At 41.7% G+C, this 21,906-nt stretch overlaps 1 long non-coding RNA gene across 1 annotated transcript; it reads right to left on the reverse strand.

The window, feature by feature from the left end:
• Positions 1-295: 295 nt before the first annotated feature.
• Positions 296-18,912, reverse strand: LOC138170826 (uncharacterized). Its single transcript, XR_011170757.1, has 3 exons — positions 18,729-18,912; positions 3,133-3,274; positions 296-954 (listed from the first exon to the last, which is right to left on the reverse strand). It is a non-coding gene; the product is annotated as an uncharacterized lncRNA (long non-coding RNA).
• Between the last annotated feature and the right edge of the window lie 2,994 nt (positions 18,913-21,906).

Raw genomic sequence — 21,906 nt, forward strand, 5'->3', positions numbered from 1 at the left:
AGGCCCTGAGTTTGGATCCAGCCTCAGACACTTAAACACACACACACACACACACACACACACACACACACACACACACAGCTATCCGCGTGACCTTGGGCAAGTTACTTAACCCCAATTGCCCTCCAAAAAGCAAAAAAAAAAAGTATGCCCCTTTTTCCAGGTACCCAAGTTCATGGATTGAAAGTAAGTCACACTTCACCCTTTTTGTTTTTGCTTTTTTTTGGTGGGGGGGGGGGGAAGGCAGGGCAATTGGGGTTAAATGACTTGCCCAGGGTCACACCACTAGTTAAGTATTAAGTGGCTGAGGGTGAATTTGGACTCAGGTCCTCCAGGGCTGGTGCTCTATTTACCTAGCTGCCCCACACTTCACTCTTCACTCTCTCCTTCCCCTACCCCCCATAGCTAATCACTTACCACTCCCCAGGAATCTCTCACCTCCAACCCTGGTCTCTGTTCACCTTAGTTCAGGCCTTCGAATACCCTCCCACCCCATCTCCCTCTAACTTGTCCAGCCTCTCCTCTCTGCAGAGCTGCGGAGAGCATAGTCCTAAAGTAGCTCAGGGCTGACCCTTTTCTGCTTCTCCCCCTTGCCTTTAGGACAAAACCTCTTCTCTGGCATTCAAAGCCCTTTACATTCTGGTCCAAGCCTGTCTTTCTAGTCTGATCATGTGATTCCTGCCCCCCTGCCCCTCCATACATAGGACTCTTCCATCTTTTATTCCCCTAGATGTCTGCGACCCTCTCTCCCAGTATATTGATTTTCCATCTATGCTGCATTCACTTACCTGTACAGTGCTGGAAGGCAAGGCCCTGAGGCCTTGCATTTGTGTCTCCAGCTGTCTTGAATGATCCCTGGTATGTATGTAGTCACTTAGTAAAGGCGTGGGGTAGGCAGAGGTGCTAACCTTGTGGAATGGAAGGGGGTGAATGCATTTGATCAGCACAATTGACCTGTGAAAATGTAAAAACAAATAAATTCTAAACCTTTTTTAAACAAAAGAAAAAAGTACAGTTTCAAGGTCATAATGAGAACTGCTCAGGACTGGGGTGGGGGCCCAGCATTTATTAAGCACCTACTATATGCCAGGGACAGTGCTAAGTGTTTACAGATTGAGGAGGTGCTGTTATGATCCCTGTTTTACGGTTGAGAAAAGTGAGGGAAATAGTCATTAAGTCCAGGGTTACACAATCAGGAAGCATCTAAGGCCAGATTTGAACTCAGATCTTCCTGACCTGAGGGCCAGAGCTTTATCCACTCCACCACCTCCTGGTCTAGTCTTCTGGTAAACTAGCTTTTCTTTGTACTTTGGTCCTATGTATTAGAAAGTATTCAGGCCTGCTTCCTGCTCTATAAAAGGGGGGGCAGGGGGAGTGGATTAGATGACCTATGGGTTTCCTTCTATTATTCTTGGATCCAACCCTATGTACAACCTTCCCAGTACAAGGGTCTGAATGCATCATTCTATTCCTGGAAAGCCTTCTGTGGTCCTCTATTGCCTCCTAACTGTGGCATTAAGGACCTTTAGCAATTCTCCTGCCAACCTTTTCAGCCTGATCTCGCCCCAGCAGGGTTCACTCAAATTGTGGACCAGCCAAGCTGGACTGATCTTTTCAGCCTGTCATCTCCAGACTCCATGTGTTTAGGTTGTAAACTCCAGACTTGGGAGGGATGAGCCCTACCCCTTTAGTCTCTGGAAGCCACACTTGGATGCCTCCTCCTTCCTGAAGACTTCGCTGAGCTCCCCTCCACTCCCTGCCCCCAGTATGAGTTTCCTCAAGGCAGAACAGGCTTGTGTTCTGTAGCAGCAACCACACTGGCATACCCAGGATGGCTGCTAGCACTGATTCTTAGATCTATTTTACTAGAAAGATAGCTGTTCAAGGGGTCAAGTCTTTTTAAAATTGCATTCACTAGTTCAGGGGGAAAATCAGCACCTTCAACTTCAGACAAAATACAAGCAGAAAAATAAAGACCAACAGACAGGGCTTCTAACTGTGAGAAATTAGCACAGATCAACAGACAGACCCAACTGTCTGACCAAGGCAATACATACATAGTTACTAGAGAGAGAAGCACCAACATCTGGACTTCTCAAAGCGGGGGGAGGGGGATTCCTTAACAGCTACTCAGAGTCTCGTCTGGACCAACACTTTCCATGAGAGAGCCTCAAGCCAAATGCTGACCTCAGAGTATATATACCCTTCTTAGTGCCTCCTTAGAGTGTGGGGAAGATCTTAAATCCCATTAACATTACTTGTTCCCTTGCATCTTTAGAATCCCAGCCCCTCTAGACTCTTAATAATTTGGGTCACCTTGTGTCCGAGCTGGTGACCTCATTGTGTGGGTTGTTTCTTGGTACTCTGAGTCCACAGTAGGAGAGGGCTGTCAAGATCTCTGATGCCTCCAGGAGGAACAGCTACTCACTGTGATGATGAGAAAGCAGCTGCCCTCTGAGGACCCAAGCTACAAGTTGGTGGAAATTTGAGGGAAGAGGCCAGAAGGGATGCTACAGAGTGAGGAAGAGCAGGAGTGAGTCACCCTGCAGGGGTGGGCAAGGGCTGTGCAAGGGGCAAGGTGGCTCTGCTCCAGCCCTGGAGATCTGAGTTCAAATCCAGTCTCAGACACTTAACACTTAATAGCCATGTGACCTGGGGCAAGTCACTTAACCCTAACTGCCCTGCCCTCCCCCTTAAAAAAAAAAGCCAAAAAAAAAAAAAAGAGCCTACAGGGGGTGGGATTATAAAGATGCAAGGGAACAAGAAAAGTTAATGGGATTTAAGATCTTCCCCACCCTCTAATTAGGCACTGAGAAGGGTATATATACTCTGAGGTCAGCATTTTGCTTGAGGCTCAGGAGCCCCCATGAGCAGTGTTTCCCTTTAACAGTTGGTAAACTTCATAGCTCTGAACAAAGGTATTCACTAAGATGGTGTAGTAGGAACAGTTGGGACTAAACATTCCTTTCCCAAACCCACTCTCCCAAGTACCCAGAGGGCCCAAGGGAAAAGCAGACTCAAACTTAGCATGTGCCATTTTCTCAGGAGAGAACACAGGTTCACAAATCAGCATATACAAATCAATAAACTGCCAGGATAGGGTACAGGGCTAGAGGACCAAGGCCACCTCACCATTGCTCACCCCCTCCTGTCTTCTTCCTCTTTGTTCTTCCTCCCTTTCCATTCTAGAAGCAGCTAGGTGGCTGGTGGACGTAGTGCTCACTAGTCTTGTGACTGGACAAGTTATTTGACCTGCGTGCCTTGCTTTCCCCATCTGCAAAACAGAGATAACAGCACCTGCCCCAAAAGATCAAGTGAGGTGTATGAAGTGCTGTTCAAACTTTAAAATGCTATAGAAATACTGCTATTGTGAAAAACACAACGTTGTAGATGCTGGGGAAGAGGATGAAGACCCGAGTCCTGTGTTCTGCCTGGGACACATCCGGGCTGGGGGACCATGTGTAAAGCAGGTCTGCATTTACATTGGGAAAGCATGTTCCTGGAGGGAATTCCCTGCATGGCTGAAAGCACAGATATGGTTAAAAAAAAGTCACTGCAAGGAATCAGAGCCTGGAGGCTGCTGAGCCCTCTCCTAGCCTTTCACCCTTTCACCCTGTGTGCTCACACAATGGTACCCTGGGGCAGCCCTAACACAGCTCAGTCACCAGCTCTGGAACAGTTTATGTCAAAGGTAGAAGACCCAAGGGCTGCCAGAAGTGCCCTGTGAGGTCTTCAGCAGACATTGTGCCCTGGGGCCATGCACAGCATCTTTCCCCCAAATAGAATCACCACCAGACCATCCTCATGTGGTCACCCCTGCCCTTGGATATTGCAGGCTCCTTCCTTCCAATGGGCTCTCAGCTTCTGTCCTGTACCAACAACACCCCCCCTGTCCCTCCCCCCAACTCAATCCCAAGGCATCACTGGACTGGCCAGATAACTGGGATCTGCTGGAGGGCATCCTGGACCACTGAAGGCAGGTGTTCCCACCTACTACCCAAAGGCTGCTCACATTACCATCTTTCCCAGGACTGGATGCTCCCATTCAGCCAGCAAGACGTGAAGGCCAGCATTTTCACACAGGAAGGAAAAAAACACCAGCCCTTTCAAGGCCTTGAGTTCAAATTCCATCTTTGACAATAGCTTCATGGCCTTAGACAAGTCACTCAGTCTCCCTCACTTTCCTCCCGTTAAATGATGGGTTGGACTAGCTTGGGGTCTATGAACTTGTTAAAAATATTTTCATGTTTGAATAGTTTGATAACCACATTTCAATATAAGTGGTTCCCTTTGCAATCCTCCGTATTCTGTTTTATGCACCTGAGAAGCGGCCCTCCAACTGAGAACCTTTGGGCCAGGCGGTCTTTGAGGTCTCTACCCGCTGTACATTGAGTATCCTCAACCTGTCATTTACAATGTTACAAAACCCTGTAAAACCTCTGCTACTGTCCTACACCGGGGCCACACTCCTTCATAATATGTGTGTATCTCCTCTCACCCTACAAAGAGCAAATCTTGCTGGCCACCATCCATCCCCTGTAGGAGCTGAATTTTCCTATCTCCTCATCAGATCTCAAAGTCCTTGATAAATGATAAATGTCTCTGTCGTTCTCTTCTTCAGGTGAATGACTTACCATGGCATGGGGGTGATCCGAAGTCCTAGGAGTGCCCCCATGCCTCAGTTTACCAAGCTGAGTAATAGAGCTTGTTTTATGACCCCAGCAGCAAATTGGGTCTCTACTCTCTGAGGGTGAGCTGGGCTCAGTCTGGAGAAGCTGTGACCCAAGTTGGCCAGAGTGGTCACAACCACTGACAAAGATTCTCTACAAAGAGCTGTAGATGCAGGGAGAGGGGGGAGAGGATTCCCACCCAGAAAAAATCTCTGATCATTGAAGGGCCAGAGTATTATTGTGTTTATCATTACTCTCTCCTAACCCTCATCAACTGATCAGCCAAAATTCCCCAGACCCTTAGGAAACTCTAGCCTGAGATCAGTGGAGAATGCCTTCATTGTCCTGATCACTTTCCCTAGCCTATCAGAGGTAATGCCTTTCTCTAGCCCCCTTATCCTTGTGTGAAGAAGGGCTTTAAAGAATCTGAGGGGCACAAAATGTCTGACCTGGAATACTTGAGTGCTAAACCTTTTTTTCTGCCCCAAAGTTCTCTTCCAAACTTCCCTATTTCTATAAAAGGCACCTTCAGTCTTCCAAGCTCCTAGCCCCCCAACCTGAGTTATCCTTGGCTCTTCCTCTTTCTATCCCCTCATATCCGATTGTTACCAAGTTATGTTGATTCTGCCTCCACACATCTCTTGAATGCCTCTCCTTTTTATCATATTATTTATATATGAAATATTTATAACTTGTAAAATTTATTATATTATTTATTATTATAAAGTTTCTTATGAGCTTAATAAACATAAACAAAGTCAATCATTTCAATATGCATAGAACAGAAAAGAGGATTGTATGAATCTGCAAATTAATGTTACATATAGTTTGTTTTTGCTTTTTGGAGGGCAATTGGGGTTAAATGACTTGCCCAAGATCACACAGCTAGTTTTTGTGTTAAGTGTCTGAGGCCAGATTTGAACTCGGTCCTCCTGACTCCAGGGCCAGTGCTCTATTCACTGCGCCACCTAGCCGCCCCTAGTTTGTTTTTTAATGGCATATTAAATTTAACATGGCAGTAACAAGATTGCTCTGTTTACCTATATCCCCTTCTGAACCTTCTCCTCTCCTGTATTTTAAAAATATTTCATTGATGTCCTTTTGTTTCATTTTTTTCTTTTTGTGTATCTTTCACTATGAACAGAAACTTTTTTTTTTAAAGCAATCTTGGTGAAGTAACTTGCTCAAGGTTACACGGCCAGTTATTTCTGGGTGTGGTGCTGAGTATCTTAGCCTAGATTTGATCCAGGTCATCCCGACACTGGAGCCGGTGCTCTTACTCGCTGAGCCACCTGGCCGCCCCTCAGAAGCCTTTTCTTATAACAAATAAGGTACCCCTTTCACATTGGGACTATTTTACTTGAGAAAAAGGCCAAAAATTTAGATAATTCTAAGAGAAACTCAAAGAAGGCATCCACTAAGAAAAAAAAGTACTTGAGGAGAGACATGATTTTGAGAGGTGCTGAGAGAAATCAGTCTTCAGATAAAAAATATTTGTTGAAAGCAAAGATAAAATGTCTTTTTTTAAAAACCAGGAACTAATGTACATAGGATTATCAGGAAGACTTTGCAGTTGATAGCTGAGAAGTCCTGATAACTAGTACTTGTTGCTGACTATGGGACAATTGTATACTGCTAGCTTGTGGCATGGTGGACAGAAACATAAATTTATTGTTTCCTTTTCTAAGAGAGATGTGGACCACTCCATACAGGAGACCCTGCTTTGAGGGAGGACTGAGGTAGAAGCTGAAAAAGACCATAGAAGCCAAGTGAAGGAGAAAGAAGTGAGACTATCTCCTGCATGTTAAATGCTTATATTATACACACAAAGGACCCTGAGACTCTGGGAAATTCCATGACTTGCCCAAGATCCCACAGCCAATAATGGCAGAACTGGGATCTGTAAAGCTAGCAAAAAGGTCTTGTGATGGAGCCTGGGGATATCAATGATTGTTGAACATGAGCCAGTGGTAGTTGGGCCTTCTCCCTTTATGAAGTGAGGAAACACACCCTGGTGAGTGTTGGGATATCAGTTTGAATGGTCAGAAGTCCAGTGCTCTATGAAGGTCCTCCTCTGATGTGGATTTGGTACCAGTGAAGAACAATGGCTGGTAGTGCCAACCCTATTGGGAAGGCTTGAAGATGGGCCCAATGCCAGATAAAGTACCTATTGCCTGAAGATCAGCCTTGAGAAGCACAGAAATACTCTTCAGCAGAAAGCTGTCCAAGGAGGGAAGGATTTGGGAAAGGGGCGGTGGAGTCTGAGAGAGCAACAGCTCAAGAAATCTACCTCCTGAGGGATGTATTTATTTAGGTTGTATCCTTAGCAGCAGACTATTAGATCCTTGAGAGCAGGGACCTTTTTTTTTAAAACTATTCTATCCCCCAAACCTAACACATTATAGGTGCTTAATAAATGTTTGTTAAGTCAAAATATTTAGTGCACACCCACTCACTATTGGGAGGCATGTGCCCTCATTATGTGCTTGGAGCCCATCCTGGATCGCTGCCTTGTCATGGTGGAGGGGCTTGTGTAGCTCAATGAGCCTATGAGCTGTGTCACGCAGGGTTGCTCAAGATCAACAGGTCGGAGTGGAGAATTCCGACAAAAGGTGATCCACTGGAGAAGGAAATGGCAAAGCACTCCAGCATCTTTGCCAGGAAAACCCCATGGATGGTGTTAAAAGGATAAAAGAGACGACACTAGAAGATGAACCCATCAGGTGGGAAGGTGTCTAACACACTACTGAGCAAGGTCAGAGGACAACTACAAGTGGTTCCAGTTCTAGTGAAGCGGTTGGGCCAAGGCCGAAAGGACGTTCAGTTGTGGATGTGCCTGGTGACCAAAGGAAAGTCCACTGCTGTCAAGATCAGTATTGCGTAGGCACCTGGACTGTAAGATCTGTGAACTGAGGTGATAAGCTGGATGTGGTCGAACGGGAGATGCTAAGATTAAACATTGACATCTTGGGTATTGGTGAACTTAAAGAGATAGGAATGAGCAAATTTAATTCAGGTGATCACTGCTGTGGGCATGAATCCCTTAGAAGAAAGGGAGTAGCTCTCATAGTTAATAAAGCAGAATGGGGATATAATCTCAAAAATGATAGAACGATATCTGTTTGAATACATTTCATGAAAAACCAGGACCGATAAGAGACAAAAATGGTGGGGATTTAACAAAAGCAGAAGAGATTAAGAGGTGCCAAGAATACTCAGAAGAACTCTCCAAGGAAGATTTTGACATCACAGATAACCATGATGGTGATCTAGAATCAGACTTCCATGCTTAGGAAACATGACTAACAATGAGGCAGTGGAGTTGATGGAATTCTGACTGGGTTATTTAAAATCCTGAGAGATGATGCTGTTAAAGGGCTGCACTCAATAAGCCAACAATTTAGAAAACTCAATAGTGGCCACTGGATTGGAAAAGTTCAGCCTCCATGGGGAGGCTAGGTGGCACAGTGAATAGAGCACTGCCCTGGAGTCAGGAGGACCGGAGTTCAAATCCGGCCTCAGACACTTAACACAAAAACTAGCTTTGTGACCTTGGGCAAGTCACTTAACCCCAATTACCCTGCCTTCCCCCCCTCCAAAAGAGAAAATCAGCCTACATCCCAATTCTAAAGACGAGCAATGTCAAGGATTCTCAAATTACCGAACTATTGTACTCATTTCACACCCCCAGCAAGGTTAAGCTTAAGATTCTGCAAGGCAGGCATCAGCAATATGCAGACTGAGAACTACCAGAAGAGCAGACTGGTTTTAATTGTCAACATTTGCTGATTATGGAGAAAGCAGGGAGCTCCAGGAAAACAGCGACCGACGTCTGCTTCACTGACACAACAAAATGAGGCAAGGCCTCAGAGAGACAGGAGGACCAGATCATCTGACTTGTGTGCTGAACAGTCAGAACCAAACATGAAGCAGCGACTTGGCTAAGATTGGAAAAGGGGGACTGCAAGGCTGTGTATGGTCACCTCACTCATTTCACTTCTATGCAGAGCACAGCATGTGAAATGCCAGGCTGGAGGAATCCAGAATTAAGGGCCAGAAGAAATGTCAACAATTTCAGATATGCAGAGGGAACCACTCTGAGGGCAGAAAGTGAAGAGGAATTAGGAAGCCTCTTGATGAGGGAGACAGTGGAGAGTGTAAAAGGTGGACTGAAGCTTAACATCAAAACATCTAGGATCTTGGTGAATGTTCCCATAACTTCTTGGCAAATAGAGGAAGAAGAAACAGAAACAGTGTCAGATTTTATATTCTTGGGCTCAAAAGATCATTGCAGACAGCAACTGCAGCCATGGACTTAAAAGATGCTTGCTCCTTGGAAGGAAAGCTATGGCAAATGTGGGCAGAAGGCTAAAAAGCTGAGATGTCACCCTGCTGACAAAGGTCTGTAGAGTCAGAGCTGTGGTTTTCCCAGTAACAATGCATGGCTGTGAGAGCTGGACTATGAGGAAAGCTGAAGGCTGCAGAATTTTCAAATTGTGCTGGAGAAGACTTCTGAGAGTCCCCTGTGCAGCAAGGAGACCACATCAGTCAATACTTAATGAAATTAATTCAGAATATTCTTTGGAAGGTCGAATACTGAAGCTGAAGCTTAAATACCACACTAGAAGACATGAGTCATTGGAAAGTACCGTGATGTTGGGAAAGTTTGAAGGCAAAAGGAGAAGGGGACAGGAGAGGATGAGGTGGATAGAGACCTTCTGTTACTCATGGAAGTATCAACATGAACTTGGACAGACTTTGGGAGATAGTTAAGGATAGAAGGGCATGACATGCTATAGTACATAGGGTCATGAAAAGTTAGACACTACTGTATGACAACATGTAATTGGAATGAGCACTAGACTTAGAAACCTTGGACTCTGACTTGTTATTTTGGCATCTTCATAAGACAGCCGGGGCCATGGTGCACAGAGTGCTGGGCCTGGACTCAGGAAGACTCACCTTCCTGAGTTCAGATCTGGCCTCAGACACTTCCTAGCTGTGTGACTCTGAACACGTCACTTAACACTCTTTGCCTCAGTTTCCTCATCTATAAAATAAATTGGAGAAAGAAATGTCAAACGACTCCAGTATCTTTGCCAAGAAAACCCCAAATGGGGTCATGAAGAATTGGAAACAATCGAGGATGACTAACCAAGAAGAAGTCATGATCCTTAGTCTCAGTTTCTTCATCTCAAGATGGGGATAATGCTTGTGCTCTCAATCTTGCAGGATGGGTGTAAGGGAAGCATTTTGTAAATTCTAAAGTGGCCCATACATGGAAACTTCTGATTCTTTGATCCTTCCAATAGCATTTAGGCTCTGGGAATTCCCTAGAATCTTCCCACTAGATGAGGAATTTGCCTGAGACCATAAGCCCTTGTTGTGCAGCTACTCCCCACCCTTGATCCTATCAAAATATCTATACCCAAATCCGTTACCCTTAAACTAGCCTAGCCCTCCAGTGTCTGTCATCTCCAGGTAGTCTTCAGCTATTTCCAACCCTTAATCCCATTCCTGAAATCAGACCTCAGTAATCAAGATCCTCCTTAGACTCCTCCTTAAGACCTTCCCCAAACCTCTCCTCTAAACCACCCCTTCCCACAGTCTTTCTGTATATAAGATCCGTCTTGCCTCCATGAAGGTGCGAGATTCAGTCTAGTGCAGACTCAGTCTGTGTCAGATTATTCTGACCCACTCGTCCAATACAAGTATCACAAATACTTAGGCTCCCCATTATAGTGAATCTTTAATAAATTTTGTATTACTTTGGCTGAGAGAAGGCTTGAGTCAAATTCATTCATCAGGATCTGGTGTGTTGGCATTTTGGGGTCTCAAGCACCCCTAAACCCCAAACCTCAACACTTCTATTTTAGTGAATCCATGATTATGAGTCATCCTAAGTAATTTAGGTCTGTGTCCTTCCTCAGAGGCTCCTTCGAGATACTTTCTCTCCCTTCAAGCCTCCACTCAGTTCCTCAGGGAAGTTTTCTTGATACTTCCAGGGTACACTTCAACTTAAATGAGATCCCGAGTACTGGTTGGCCACCTCTGCTGGCCCCCATCCCAACCAATTTTGCATTGGATTTGTGTAGTATCTGTTCATGCATCCTATTCCCCTGGTAGAAGTAAGTTCCTGGTGGTCAGGCACATTGGTCCTTGCTTTTGGTATTAAGGAGTAGCACTGCCTTGCCTCTAGTGAGCCCATAGCAAATGACTGTTGGATTTGGTGAATTCAAAGAGAATCCTCTCCTCTACCCAACTCCTCCCTCCCTCAATGCTGCAAGCCTTCCTCTGAGTCAGGATTTCTTCACTTTTGTATGTATTTTGAAACCCTTGGGCAGACAATGTGATTCAAAAAGGGGTCTTTCTCAGAGTCATGTTTATAAATGCATAAAATAAAATACATGGGATTATAAATGAAGACAGTTATATTTTGTGAGAAACAAAAGAAGGAATTATGTTTCCACAGGACTAAAACTACTCCCAGCTTTGAGTGATAACAGAAAGTAAGTCAGAGGTGACTGGTTCTAATCTGAGCTGTGACCTAGTAGAACCAGGTTTTTGTTGAGGTAGAAGGTCAGAAGCATGCATGCATGCTTAATGAGCTATTTGAGAGAGAACATATTAAGTAAGAGAACATGAAGTGGGTAGTTCAGAAGGCTGTGTCTAGCCAATGGAGAACAAGGGGCGGGGTGGGAGGAAGGAGTTAGAATTGGGAAAAGCATAAAAAGTCTTGCCTTTGTCTGAGCAAGTGTACTCCATTAGAGATCTGCACATTCACTAGGAATGTAAAGTAAATGTAAAATAAAATAAGAACTTTTCTGGTTTTACGAGTATTTTTCTTTCTAGAGTGAACACATTTCTCACATATTGACATACAGTTATCAAAATATTTTTAAAAATAAAAACAAGTTTAGGGAGAGCAAAAACAAAGAAAGAAAACTATAGACCACTTTCCCTAATGGATGTTGATGCAAAAAAATTTAAATAAAATGCTAGCAAGGAGATTACAGCATCAAAGATCATACATTATGACCACGTGGGATTTATACTGGGCTGGTTTAGTATTAGGAAAACTATCAGCATAACTGATCATGTCTTAATAATAAGATCAACAAATCATATTACTATCTTAATAGATACAGAAAAAAAAAACTTTTGGCAAAATACAATACCCATTCCTACTAAAAACACTAGGAATTGTAGAAATAAATGGAACTTTTCTCAAAATGATAAATAGTATCTATCTAAAACCATCAGCAAGCATAATCAGTAATTATCAAGCATAATCAGAGATAAACTAGAAGCCTTCCCAATAAGATCAGGGATGAAGCAAGGATGTCCATTATCACCATTACCATTTATTATTGTACTAGAAATGCTACTTCTAGCAATAAGACAAGAAAAATAAATTGAAGGACTAAGACTAGTCAACAAGGAAACAAAATTATCACTCCAGACAATATGATGGTATCCTAGAGAATCAACTAAAAAGCTAGGTGATACAATGAACAACTTTAGTAAAGTTTCAGGATATAAAATAAATCAACATAAATTATCAGCATTTCTATATATTACCAACAAAACCCAGCAGGAAGAGACAGAAAGAGAAATTCCATTTAAAAGAACTGCCAACAGTAATAGTAAACAAATACTTGTGAATCTACCTTCCAAGATACATCTAGGAACCATATGATCACAGTCATAAAACACATTTCATGCAAATAAAGACAGATCTAAACAACTGGAGAAATATAAATTGCTTGTGGGTAAGCTGAGCCAATGTAATAAAAATGAAAATAGTAATGAAATTAATTTACTTATTCAGTGCCATAGCAATCAAATTACCAAAGAATCATTTTATAGATCAAGAAAAAATAACAAAATTCATCCTGAAGAACAAAAGGTCAAGAATATCAAGGAAATCAATGGAAAAAAAAATGTGAAGGAAGGTAGTCGGGAAGTACCAGATCTCAAATTGTATTACAAAGTGGTAATCATCAAAACAATCTGGTACTGGATAGGAAACAGAATGATTGACCAGTGGAATAGATTTGTATTAGTAAGAAACAAATGAGCACAGAAACCTAGTGTTTGATAAACTCAAAGCTTTTTGGACAAGGACTCACTATTTCATAAAAACTGCTGGGAAAACTGGAAAACAGTCTGGCAAAAACCAGGTATAGAACATTTCACATTGTATACCAATATAAGGTCAAAATTCAGACCTAAAGGGTAATTTCAGAAGCAAATTAAAGGAGCATGGAAAAATTTACCTGTCAGATCTATGAATTAGAGTAGAGTTTACACCCAAACAAGAGATAGAGATGATCATGGGAAATAAAATAATTTTTGTTACATGAAATAAAAAAGCTTTTGCACAAACAAAATCTAGAATAGTCAGAATTAGACGGAAAGGAGGAAGCTGGGGGGAAAATAGAGCAAATTTTTCTGATAAAGGTTTAATTTCTCAAATAAATAGGAAGGTAAGCCAAATTTATAAAAATAAGAGCCATTCACCAAGGGATAAATGGTCAAGGGATATGAACAAGCAGTTTCCCAAAGAAGAAATCAAAGCTGTCAACAATTAAGAAAAAATGCTCTAAATCACTAATATTGAGAAAAATGCAAATTAAGATAACCCCGAGGCACTACCTCACACCTATTGGATTGGTTAACATGACAGAAAAGGAAAATGACAAATCCTGGAGGGGATATGGATAAATAGGGACTTGTGCATGGTTGGTGGAGTTGTGGACTGGTCCAACCATTCTGGCTAACAGTTTGGAATATATGCCCAAAGGGCCATAAAACTGTGCATACCCTTTCATCCAGCAACATTGCTACTAACTCTGTATCCAAAAGAGATCAAAGAAAAAAGAAAAGGACTCATATACACAAAAATATTCATAATAGCTCTTTTTGTGGTGGCAAAGAATTAGAAATTTAGATGATGTGCATCAATAGGGGAATGGCTGAACAAGGTGGAATATATGACTGCGATAGAATACTATTGGGGTGTGATAAATGATGCAGGGGGTGGCTAGGTGGTGCAGTGAATAGAACACTGGCCCTGGATTCAGAGGACCTGAGTTCAAATCCGGCCTCAGATATTTAACACAAAAACTAGCCTTGTGACCTTGGGCAAGTCACTTAACTCCAAATGCCCTCCAAAAAGCAAAAAAATAAAAAAGAAGTGATGCAGGATATGGTTTCAGAAAAACCCGGACTTGTATGAAATGATGTACAGTGAAATGAGCAGAACCAGGAGAACATTGTATGTAATAACAACAATATTATAATAATGATTGACTGTGAAAAACTTATCTACTTTGATCAATACAATGATCCACAACAAGTTCCAAGGATGATGAAAAATACTATCTGTCTCCAGAGAAGGAGAGAAGTGAAGGCAGATTGAAGCCCATTTTTTCCCCACTTTATTTTTCTTGATATTCTTTTTTTTCTTGGAAACATGGAAAAAAATGTAGAAATATGTTTTGTATGATTTCACAAGCATAATGGGTGACTTGACTTCTCAATGGGTAGGGAGGGACTGGAGAGAGGGAGAGAATATGGCTTACTACATTAGTTGTTTTCTTAATTATTTCTCAGTATCTTTCCAGTATAGTAGAAATTGTTAAATGCTCTAAACTTTCAGAAGCAAATTACTTGCCGAAGATAAGATGTTCAGTTTTTCAATGTTAATGACTTCAGTTCAATTAGACAGTTCATCCAGAATTTATTAAGGGCCTTGTATCAGGCACAGTGCTGGGGGCTGAGAAATATAAAGAAAAGGAAAGAGTCCCTGCCCTCAAGGAACTTCTATTCCAAGGGTAGGAAATCTGCAGGCTTAAGGCCACAAGTAGCCTTCTAAATCCTTAAGTGTGGCCTTTTGGTTTAGTCAAAAGGCTGCACTAACCCTGTAGGTTCCTTACCATATTCTATTTGGAGGGGAAAAATATGCATTACCCAAATAAGCCAACATAAAACATATACCAAATAAACACAAAGTAATTTTTATGAACATTGAGTTTCAACAACTGGGGAAATCAGGAAAAGTTGATTGTGTGTGATAGCCCCTGAGTTCAGCCTTGAAGGGCCCTGAGGCACACCTAAGAGCTGCAGGTAAGAAGGGGAAGCATTCCAGGGAGGGGGATAGCCTGTCCAAAGGGAACCAAGGTGAGAGAGGAAATGTCTTATTTATTTATTTTTTAGGAATGTAAACTTTTCAACTTTGATAAGTCCCTTTTGATTTCTCTTTCCTGTTTACCTTCTCATGCTTCTCTTTATTCTTGTATTTGAAAGTCAAATTTTCTGTTCAGCTCTGGTCTTTTCATCAAGACTGTTTGAAAGTCCTCTATTTCATTGAATGTCCATTTCCCCCCCTGAAGTATTATACTCACTTTTGCTGGGTAGATGATTCTTGGTTTTAATTCTAGCTTCTCTGACCTCTAGAATATAATTTCTTAAGCCTTCCAATCCCTTAATGTAGAAGCTGCTAGATCTTGTGTTATCCTCATTATGTTTCCACAGTACTCAAATTATTTCTTTCTGGCTGCTTACAATATTTTCTCCTTGACCTGGGAACTCTGGAATTTGGCTACAATATTCCTAGGAGTTTTCCTTTAGGGATCTCTTTCAAGAGGCATTTGTGGGATTCTTTCCATTTCTATTTTACCCTCTTGTTCTATAATATCAGGATGGTTTTCCTTGATAATTTCTTGAAAGATGATGTCTAAGCTTTTTTTTTATTATGATTTTCAGGTAGTCCAATAATTGTAAAATTATTTTTCTTGGATCTATTTTCCAGGTTAGTGGTTTTTCCAATGAGATATTTCACATTGTTTTCTATTTTTCATTATGTTGGTTATTTTTTATAATATCTTGATTTCTCATAAACTCATTGGTTTTCATTTGCTCCATTCTAATTTTTAAGGAATTATTTTCTTCAGTGAGCTTTTGGATCTCCTTTTCCATTTCGCCAATTCTGCTTTTTAAGGCATTCTCATTGGCTTTTTGGACCTCTTTTGCCATTTGGGTCAGTCTATTTTTTAAGGTGTTACTTTCTTCAGTATTTTTGTGGTCTCCTTTAGTATGCTGTTGACTAATTTTTCATGATTTTCTTGCATCACTCTCATTTCTCTTCCCAATTTTTACTCTACATCTCACTTGATTTTCAAAATCCTTTTTGAGCTCCTCCATGGCCTATGACCAATTCATATTTTTCTTGGAGGTTTTGGATGTAGGAGCTTTGACTTTGTTGTCTTCTTCTGGTTGTATGTTTTGATCTTGTCACCAAAGTAAGATTCTATAGTCTGAGTTTTTATACTGTTTGCTCATTTTCCCAGCCAATTACTTAACTTTTAAACTCTTTTTTTTTAAGCAATAGGGGTTAAGTAACTTGCTCCAGGTTACACGGCCAGTTATTTCTGGTTGTGGTGCTGAGTATCTGAGCCTGGGATTTGATCCAGGTCATCCCGACACTGGACCCCTCTGCTCTTACTCGCTGAGCCACCTGGCCGCCCCTAAAACTCTTTTTTAAGGTAGGTCTCTGCTTCCAGTGTGTGTGTGTGTGTGGGGGGGGAAGGGGATGCCCCAAGTTTCAGGGGTTTTATGTGGCTGTTTTCAGAGATACTTCTAGGGGCCTGTAAATTTTCAGTTCTTCCAAGGTAGTATGGTCAAAGGAGAGGTATTTACTCCTTTCCTGGCCTGTGCTCTGCTCTGTGAGTGACCACAAGTTCTCTTTTCTACCTTGGAATGGTGATAAGGATTCCCTCTCCATGACTACCACAAACTCCACCACGCCAGTGCTCCTCCTTGCCCTAGGACCACCACCTCGGATTTCGACCAAGATCCAAGAAGAGCAAAATAGGAGAATCCTGCCTCAGCACCAGCAAAGAGATCCCTGCTATTGCCCTCTGATCAGCTGCTTGATCCTCCAGTGTCTGTGCCCCAGAGCTCCAGAAGCAGTCACAGCTGCTGCTGCTACTGCCTCTACCACTTCTGCCACTGCGGGGCTGAGTCCGGACCATGCTTCTCTTTCACCCAGATCAGAGTTTCCCTACTGACCTTCTACTTTGTCTTTGGCATTTGTGGGTCAAAAAGTCTGGAAACTGCCCCAGCTGCCAGTGATTCAGTTCTCTGAGGCCTGTACCAGCCCTGTCTGTGTTGGCATGGCCCAAGCTGGACCGTGGTCCGCTCTCAGTCCAGTGTGATAGGCCCTTCCTATCAACCTTCCAGGCTGTCTTGGGCTGGAGATGTGTGCTCACTATGTCATTTTGTAGGTTCTGTAGCTCTAGAACTGTTTGGAGTCATTTTTACTGGTAGGTGGAGGGGTTTGGGAGAGAGCTCAAACAAGTTCCTGCTTTAATTCTGGCATTTTGATGCTGCCCCCAGGAATGTCTCGTTTGGGGAAGAGCAAGTGACTCTTTTGGTTGAAATTCTGAGGAGAGGAAGCAAAGTGCCTCAGGGCCTTTATCTGCTTGGAGAAAGTAAAAAGAACAGTAGAAAATTGGGAAAGAGTTATAGAATCACTAATAGGGAGCTGGATGGGATTGAATCCAACTCCCTCATTTGAAAGATGATGAAACTGAGTCCTAGAGAGGTGAAGATTTCCCTAAGAGTTCCACAGGTAGTCTACACCAAGGCTGAGGACAGGACTTCTCAAGTACCTTGCTGATCTTGTAAATAGCTTCATTTCCCTGTCCTATGGATGTAAAAACACCTTAGCAGGCTCAGACTTGTAGGGAGACTAAGGATCTACTCACTTGGCAACTAACCAAGGGAAATGGGACTTTTTATGAAAGAACTCTCACATTTCCAGAGGCTTTAAGCACATTATATTGGGAGGGCAGAAAGTCTGGGGCTAGCAGTAAGGCAACACAAAAGTCAGGCCCAGTGTGCTCTACCAGTCTGGAAGATATAGAGGATGATTTACATGGTGTAGACAGAGAATGATGGGAGGCCAAATGGGCTAAAAGGTATCCTCTCAATGGGTGGCAGCTGAAGCCAAAGAAAAGCAGATGAAAATGATGTGTTCTCTGGCGGGAGGCCTGAGTCAGAAACACAAAAATGATGAGATTGCCTTGGGAGTTATGGAGGAAAAGAAAGGAACTGACTGCTCCCAATGGGAAAAACCCAAATAGCAACTTCAATTCAGCATTGAACCAGCAAGCGACAGTAGCCGAGGACCTACAGAGAGTTCGCACCTCAGCCTGAGCGCCAGCAGATGGCAGCAGGGTAGAAAGAAGGGGTCAGCAAAAGCTCCCAGCAGCATGCAGTGGCAGAGAAAGCAAGTGCTGTCATCGCCCCCACCTTGACACTCACAACCACCCTTAGAGTTGAGAAAATGGAAGCAGATAGAGGTTAAGTGACCTACCCAGGGTCACACCGCTAGTATGTATCTGAGGTTGGATTTTAACTCAGATCTTCCTGTGCTCTCCATCTTGGCACCATCTAGAGCCTACACTTAAGCCTTCTCTTTTCCAGTATGTACATTCCCATTTCTTTTACTTGATCCTCCAATAGTATGATATAGTCTCTAGTACTTTCCTCATCCTGATCAACCTCCTATGAATGCATTCCATTTTGTTAACTTCTTTAATCAACCATTGTGCCATAATGGACTGAAGTTCTCCAAGAGTGGTTTGGCCAGTGCAGTCATCTAATCCAATGTCCCAACAGAATCATTCTCAGAGGAAGAGGAGGCATCAGGCTAGATGTATATCTATCTGCTCTCTTAAATACTGTTCAGATATGATTGAATTTCATCTAACTTCTGATCAGTTTGTCATTCATTTGGGGGGAAGGAGGACCTCAAAGCTCTATATCCAAGGTGTGACCCCTATGCGACCTAACACCAGTCCCATAATGAACACATATAGAGAACAGCAAAAAATAAAAACAACCCAAAACTTATCTAAATCATAGCAAAACAGAAATCAGAGGAGGTATACATAGGAGGAGCTATTCCAAACAATACAGAGTGTAGGAGTTCTCCCACTGGGAGTAAGACAACTCAGCTCAACCAAGAGAAAAAGCCTCGGATCTCACCTGAGGGGAAAACTCCCTGAAGTCTCTAGAGGAGCAAGATGAGGACAGGGCCACGATGGAGACTGCCATCGTATTTATGTGTTCCTACAGTATTTCCCTTCAGCAAACCAAAATGGAGTCCGCCCCTTCCAACTTTTTTCTCAAAGACAGAAACCAGAGTGACTCAGTGCTTCAAGAATCCTGATGGGGAACTAGCCTTTAAGAGTCCTCAAAGAGACTGAGGAAGGCTGAAGCTCTCTCATCTCTTGCCTAATCCCTCCTGTTTTGAAGGGTAGGGCATTCATTTCCAGCAATAAAGAAAGAGTCTCATGCCAACAGACTTTGGGACAGGGGTTACACAAATATAGTAAAAATAACAATGTTAGTGCTATGCTAATCAAACTACCAAAGAAAAGGCTATTTTATTGAGCTAGAAAAAAGAATAAAATTGATAAAAGGTATTGGTTCTAATTCTTCTTTACAATATGACAAAGGTGAAAATGTTTAATTTGAATGTATGTAGAGCCTATATCAGATTGCATGCCATCTTGGGGAGGGGGGATGGGAGGCAGAGAAAATTTAAATCTTATGGAAGTGAATGTCTAAAACTAACAATAAATAAATTTAATTTAAAAAAAAAGATCAAGAATCTCTTTTTTTCTTCCTTTCCTCCTCCCCCCCCCTTTTTTTGGAAAGAGGTCAAGAATCTCAAGGGAAATAATGGGGAAAAAAGTGTCAGGGAAGGGAGACCAGCAGTACCACTTCTCCAAGTATATTATAGAGTCATAATTCTCCAAACAATTTGGCATCATTCAAAAACAGAAAAGTTGATCAGTAAAGCAGATTAGGCTCCACATCATATGGAAACAAATGAACATAGCAGTATAGTGTTTGATAAACCCAAAAATCTCAGCTACTGGAATCAAAACTCCTTTTTTGACAAAAACTGCTAGGAAACTGTAAAAGTCTAGAAGAAACTATGCATAGCCCAATATCTTGCACAATAAACCACAATAACCTAAAATGGAAACATGAATTATATATAAAAAGTTACATCAAAATAAATTTGAAGACTAGGAAAGGAGATGCCTCTCATAGCTATGGATAGGGGAAGAGTTCTTGAAGAGGAAAAGGGTAGAAAAGATCCCAGGGGATAAAAAGGATATTTCTGATTACATAAAATTAAAAGTCTTCTGCACAAACAAAATCAATGCAGTTAATATTAGAAAGGAAAGAGTTAACAGGCAAAAAAATGATGTCTCTTTTAATTCTCAAATTCTGGAGCCTATGAATAATATTTGCAGTAAGTTTCTCTCATAAAGATCTGATGGTCAAGATATATAGCCTCTTTCTTTTTTTTTAAATTAATTTATTGTAGTTTTCAATATTCATTTCCACAAAGTTTTGAGTTACAGTTTTTTCTCCCCGTCTTTCCATTACCCCCAACCCAAAATAGCAAGTCTACTGAATATCCCTCTCCCAATCTGTTCTCTCATATCTTCCCACTTCACCCCCTCCAACTTTCTAGTAGGACAAGATGCATTTCTATACCCCAGTGCCTATATATCTTTTCCCAGTTACATGTAAAAAAAATTTTTTTTAAACATTTGCTTTTAAAACATTGAGTTCCAGATTTTCCCCCTTCTTTCCTCCTCACCCGCCCCACTGGGAAGATCAGCAATTCAATATAGGTTGTACATGTGTAGTTACCCAAATCATTTCCATAATTGTTATATTGTGAGAGACTAAGTATATTTCCCTCTATCCTGTCCCACCCTCCACTTATTCCATTTTCTCCTTTGACCCTATCCCTTTTAAAAAATGTTTGCTTCTAACTACCTTCTCCCCCAATCTGTGCTCCCTTCTATCATCCCCTCTTATCCCCTACCCCCCTATTTTCCTGTAGGGTAAGATACCCAATTGAGTGTGTATGTTATTCCCTCTTTAAGCCAAATTCAATGAGAGTAAGGTTGTCCCACTCCCTTTCACCTTTCTGCTCTTCCCCTCCATTGTAACAGTTTTCTTTTGCCTCTTTTTTTTTTAAGCAATTGGGGTTATGTAACTTGCTCAAGGTTACATGGCCAGTTTTTTTGTGTGGGTGTTAAGTATCTGAGGCTGGAACCAATCCCGGTTCCTCCCAGCTCCAGGGCCAGTGCTCTTACTCACTGCACAACCTAGCTGCCCTGTCTTTTACCTCAATTATATGAAATAATTGACCCTAATCTATTTCTCCCTTTCTGCTTCTCCCAATAAATTCCTCTCTCACTTCTTAATTTTATTTTTTAGATATCATACCTTCATATACAACTCATCCTGTGCCCTCTGTCTATGTATATGTGAACATACGTATGCCCACACTCACATATTTATATAAACATACACCCTGCTATACATACACATATATGTATGTATACACATATACATATATATTCCCTTCAACTATCCTCATACTGAAAAAAGTCTCATGAGTTACAATGATCATTTTTCCATGTAGGAATGTAAATAGTTCAACTTTAATAAGTTCCTTATGATTACTTTTTCCTCTTTACCTTCTCATTCTTCTCTTGCTTCTTGTATTTGAATGTCAAATATTCTGTTCAGCTGCTTTTTTTCATCAAGAATGCTTGAAAATCCTCTATTTCATTGAATGACCATATTTTACCCTGAAGCATTATACTCAGTTTTTCTGGGTAGATGATTCTTGGTTTTAATCCCAGCTCCTTTGACCTCCAGAATATCTTATTTCAAGCCCTTCAATCCCTTAATGTAGAAGCTGCTAGGTCTTGTGTTATCCTAATTGTGTTTCCACAATACTCAAATTATTTCTTCCTGAATGCTTGCGGTAGTTTCTCCTTGACCTGGGAACTCTGGAATTTGGCTATAATATTCCTAGGAGTTTTCTTTTTGGGATCTTTTTCAAGAGGTTATCAGTGAATTCTTTCAATTTCTATTTTGCCCTCTGGTTCTAGATTATCAGAGCAATTTTTTCTTGAGAATTTCTTGAAAGATGGTGTCTAGGTTCTTTTTTTGATTATGGCTTTCAGGAAGTCCAATAATTTTTAAATTATCCACCCTGGATCTATTTTCCAGGTCAGTCATTTTTCCAATGAGATATTTCACATTGCCTTCTATTTTTTCATTTGTTTGGATCTGTTTTATAGTGTCTTGATTTCTCATAAAGTCATTAGCTTCCATTTGC

The sequence above is a fragment of the Petaurus breviceps genome, unplaced genomic scaffold (genome assembly GCF_028583685.1).
Source record: "Petaurus breviceps papuanus isolate PSGF00001 unplaced genomic scaffold, PetGlider_PUasm1.0 391, whole genome shotgun sequence".
NCBI lineage: Eukaryota > Metazoa > Chordata > Mammalia > Diprotodontia > Petauridae > Petaurus > Petaurus breviceps.